This window comes from Aristolochia californica, unplaced genomic scaffold (genome assembly GCF_029961685.1).
Source record: "Aristolochia californica isolate CCGP_79_NKW_82.1479 unplaced genomic scaffold, dmAriCali1.0.hap1 SCAF_6, whole genome shotgun sequence".
Taxonomy (NCBI): Eukaryota; Viridiplantae; Streptophyta; class Magnoliopsida; order Piperales; family Aristolochiaceae; genus Aristolochia; species Aristolochia californica.
Genome location: NW_027182257.1, coordinates 39526362 through 39532093, shown reverse-complemented (window position 1 = coordinate 39532093; position 5732 = coordinate 39526362).

The window sequence follows — 5732 nt, the reverse complement described above, 5'->3', positions numbered from 1 at the left end:
GGTAATTTTCAATGGACCCCTCTCACTTGTTATATTTCCTAATGCCTTATATTTTTAAGTGCAACTTTTTTTTTGAATATAATAGGAAAATTAGATAATATAGTTGCTAAATCCTTGTACAAAAGCAAAATTTGCTAATTAATTGTCCTTTGAAATTTATTTATTTAATAAAAACTTTCTCACATGAATGGAAGGATTAAATATGTAGAGAAGACCCCTCTCTCTTACCAATCAAGAATTTGAAGGAAAGTGGCATTCCTATTACTTTTTTGCACATTAGGTTCCTCACATTGCAAAAAAGTGAGGGAACAAAAGCCACTCCCCTCCATGAAGAACTTTTTTGCACATCTAGGTTTTTTTTTTTTTTTTTTTATCATACCTAACAAGTACTAGTGTAATCAAACCCAAACTAAAGTGACTCATTGGATTAGGTTTAATGGACTGTCAGGTCTATTTCTGATCAACTGGGAAGGAGAGAAAAAATCAGCCAACCTTGCTAGAGAAGACTGGAATGATTTAGACTAAACGTGTATATGTGAAGCCTCACATGCACATGACAAATAGGGGAGGGTGGGGACCCCTTCTCCTTCCTTGCTAGCTAAAATTTGGTTTTGGGGGAGGGGGGTGCTCTCCTTTCCGTGGAGAAGTGTCCATCACCTCCCCAGCTACAATGTAGCTTTCCCATGTTTGCGGGTAGGATAAAAGACCCTTTCTTATTGTTAGAGAAGAAGGGGAGAGGGAACCGCCTCTCAGAAGGTGTAAGGGGAGAAAATTTTAATCTTCTTTATTTCTGTAAAAATATATCAATATAACATCATTGGAGGACGAATAACCAAACCCAGTTAATGAATAAGCATTCCGCAGCGTCTCCAAATAATAATGGAACTGTCGAAACGCTGGCGTCCTTACATAGGCAATTACAGAATCTAGTGGGTGGTTAAAACTTCCCATCCCCAGTCACCTCTGCAGTCTGCGACCACCTTCCGGCCAATAAACGGCGAGCTAGATCACTGTCTTCCTCACGCTCTCGTAGCTAAACGCCATAAAGAGAAAACTGCTACTGTGGTCACGCAATCATTTCTTTCTGTGCGCTTCACTCCCAGATGCTTACCCGTCTCGTAATCTTTCCCAGACGCCATTTCAACCCTTACCCTCGTCTTCCACGTCTCTCAAGTTTTTTCCACAGAAGGTGCCCTTCCGTGCTCATTTCTCACGCGGCCACTGATTCTTTGATTAGAAAGCTGGAGAGACGCCCATGTGAGGAAAAACACCTATGCCATGTGATCATATTCTCTCAGTGGCTCGTCATTTATTTTGGATGTGAGATGTCGCATCCCTTTCATCACTTGTTTTGTGATGTATTTTAATATAATGCAGTGCACGATGACAGTGCACGATGACTTGGCGCAGGGGGTGTTGAATCGGCTACCTGAACTTAAACTTCAAATTCCGTGTTAGTGTGGACAGATTATGTGCATAAAGAAAATAGTTTTTAGTCTTAATACTTTAAAATAAAAAATATAAAAAATAAGAGACTGAGTAAATTGTAATATTACATTTAAATAAAACATAATACCTAAACCCCAAATTAGGTAAAATAAACACGATTATTAAACTAATAATTAATTTAATATATAATTAAAATATATTAATATACTAATTAATTAAATTAGAGATTATATTATTTAATTATTACAATTTATTGTACATTACCTACCATTGTAAAACTGCCCCCTTGATCTTATGGATTGATTTAACCATTGGTATCATAATTGGGCAATTTATATTAATTGCCATATGTTTAATGGTTTAGATCTAAAATCTTTTCAACCAATAGGATCCGTATCTCACCCCAATGATTGGATTATCTTGACTGTTATGTAAAAGAATGTAGTAACCTAGCTATGCACATGTCACACATGCAACATGTAAGGTTCATATGTTGTTCGCTGTATGTTGACTCCATTCTAAATTTTGAAGATAATAAAATTTAATAGAGTTGACAATTGAAAAGTAAGTATTTCAAATACTTTACTTTCAAGATACATGCACTTCAAGGTCTAAAATAGTGAAATGAATCAAGTTTTTCAAAGACCTCAAGTATCATGGAAAGTCAATTTTGAAGAAGTACACTTGGAAGATGAAGACAAAGAGAAGACTAGAGCTTTGGATTTATTGAGATATGTCAAAACTTAGTCAATGTAAAAGAGAGCAGTCCAACTCCTTTGATTTGAGGTACAATGCAAAATTGGAGTTAAGGACATATATTACATTCAAACATGTTTTAAAAACTATTATATACATTTTTCAAACATGTTAGAAGCACTTAGGATCATTTATTCCCATGCTTTCAAAGTCAAATTAGTTGAACTAGGACTGGATCTATTGGAAGATAAGCTCAAGCCCACACGACCAAGGAAGACCCACATATCTAAGATTATTATAAGATGGTCACACGACCAAGGAAGACCCACAAGATGGGCCCAAGCCCATAAAAAGTAGGACCCACAATGATTACCATGAGCTGACATCCTTATCACATCAGTTGGAAGATCAAGAAAGACTCACAAAAGTATCTTATCTTACGGTCACGTCAAAGAAGAGTTTTAGTTTGAGTTATTTAATTCTGTTAAGACTTATCTTTAAGTGTTAGAGTTTGGGTGTAAGTGGGATAATAGTAATTTTATTGTAATTGGACTCTACTATCTTCCTCCATTATAAATAGAGGTTCATGTACTCTGATTACAACAAGTTATTGATGTCAATGAAGTATTTCTCTTTTCCATAAATTCAATATGGTATCAGAGCAGGTTCTGTGAGTTGACTTGGTCAACTCACGGAGGTAATGTGATCATTTTCTCTAAACCCTAAACCCTAGGTCTAGGTTCGAAGTTATTTTTTTAGTCCCTTCACCTATAGTTTACTTTGCATTTTTTACCTCCATACGGAGTTTTTAATATTATAAATTATATATTTACGGAAATATATTGGAGTCTACTTTCCAAAGAAAAATTATTTGTTCCAATTGGAGTTATCTATAGAGAGATATCGATATTTGAATGAGCGAAGGTCATATTGCAAAAAGGTTCGAGCAGGAGCAGAAGTCTTCAGATTCTGAGGTATTTTCTCGCTATCAAGAACTAGAATTTATATGGAAATATATATATCAAAAGAAATATCTGTAAGTCTATTCTTTTACCTATTCAACTAATTTTTTATCTGATTTATCTACAAAGAGAAATCGATATTTGAAGCAGCAAAGGTCAAATTGAAAAAGAGGTTTGAATGGCAGCAAAAAGCCTCAACTTCCGAGGTATTTTTTGTTATCTAGAAAGAGACTTTATATGGAGAATTATATATCAAAAGAATGATATGTAAGTCTATTTTTTTTTTTAACTTTTTAACCAATTCTCAGTATGATTGTTTTTTTAGGAGATATATTTCTTGGAAGAGTCGATGGTCATTCTGGAAAAAAAGGAGAAACAATACTTAATTCGTCCAGATGACAGATAATGAGAAAATTTCATGTTAATCTGATCTATATTTAAAGAAATATTCGCATTTGGAAGAATCAAAGGTCATGCTCTTATTTTCTTACATTGAAAATCCGAATTTAAGCTAATTATTTTGTGTCACTTTTTGAGTTGATGTATTAGGAAAATATCTCACTTCTCCCTGGTTTGAGGGCTTATTTATACATCTCTATTATTTGGGCCTATTGCTACATCTATGATATTTGGTTCAAGCTGGGATCACTGCCATTACCTCCCAGCTTGAGGGGGAGAAGTACAATAAGTACAAGAAAGGTATTTTCTTTCATAAGTTGTGAATAAGTTTATGTGACCAAAATATTCAAGAAAGGGGGGGACACAAAAGATGAAGCTTGTGCATCTAAGAAGAAATTTTTATATCGTATTATTTCATGGGTTCTTTTACAATGTTTATTATTTGATTCGTGTTATATGTGTTGGAAGAAGGTCGTGTTATATACAGTTATTGCTATTATGTCTCTTTGGGGACATTATTATTGAAGAAGAGGTGGCCTCATATCATCATTTATTTTACCCCGGAAAAAAATACCACGGTTGGGAAACCATGACAGAGGATACCCTGTAAAAAAATATCAAGGTTGGGAAACCATGTTGGAGGAACTTATTATTACATCTACTTATTATTACATGGTTGGGAAACCATGTTGGAGGAACTTATTGCCATGTCGGCTGGGATCCAAGGCAAGATCAACACAAAAATCATACTTGCAATGCACTACCAAAGGGAATTCTGATTGATCAATCATACTTTGGTAATGATTGAACAACTTAAAATGTCAAATCGATCATACCATTGATCAATAAGACAAATTATGATAGAAAAATTTTCGTTACACTCAATTGATCGACCAATAACTCTATAATGATCAATGGGTGTAACCACTAACTTTTGCAAACATGCAAAAACTGACTACTTTGGCTTGGGGAACTTACAAATACCCCCACCAAACCTCTCATTTAAAAGTTAATGAGAATTTATTGGCATGTTCATAAGCCTTCATTCTCAAATACTTGAAAAGCTTCTCAAAGTATCTTCGAGAGAAAGAGTGAGCATATCCTTTAAAATTTCCCATACTCTTTTTTCCATTCCTCTCCTTTGCATCAGCATTAGACAAGCTCTTATCCTTTCATTGTGTTGCAAAGTTTGGAAGCTTAGATCTCTCAAGGAGAAGGTACCCTCCAATTGTAAAGGGTGTAATTGTTTTATCCTTTCTTTGTTTTTTTCTTTTGTGAAAGGTTTATGTAGAACTTATTGTAATCTAGATAGAAATAGCCTAACCAAAGCTAGAATCTAGCCAATCTCTTGGGGTGATTGATAGTAAAAGAGCTGAAATAGTGGAATTTCCCAAGTACAGGTTCTCAATTCACCACCATTACTACTTAATGGATATATTCCATAGATATTATTCTAGCTTGAAGTTTTTGTTATATGAAATGACAGTCTATCTCAATGTACTTGGTTCTCTCATGAAAGAATGGATTTGTCGCAATATGGATACATGTTTGATTGTCAAAATGAAGCCATATAGGCTTGGTTACCAGAACCCAAGCTCAGCCATGGATAATTTTAAGCATAACAATTTACTTACTATAAGTGTCATAACTTGATATTCTACTTCTGCACTCGATCTAGCCACTACATTTTATTTTTTACTTTTCCGAGTGACTGTATTTTCCCCAATAGTTGTGCAGAAACCAAAGGTGGGTTTTATGTCGCAAAGGGACCCAGCCCAATCAGCATCAGCAATGCATTCAATTTCAATATGACCATGACATTTATAAAACAACCGTTGACCTAGACTTTTCTTGAGATACAGAAGAATTGTTTCCAATACTTCCCAATGTGATTGCTAAGGTTGATGCATATATGGTTGATAACACTGACTGAATAGGAAATATAAGATCTTGTAGTTGGCATTGGCGATACCAACTTTAAACTCGATGTCATAGGTGTTGATATTTAAACTAAATATGAAAATCTATATGTCAGGTGCCGAGTTTGACATTGAATCGCAATACCGCTGTTGTTGTTGATAGATGATGTGGTGCCTTGACTAGTTGGGGGGGGGGGGGGGGGAGGGAGTGGTCGTTGGTCTTCTATGAACTTGAATTGAAGTGAAGAATTGAATTGAACTTAAATGAATTGATTCAACTTCAACTCATCCTTGGGTGTTAGTGTAG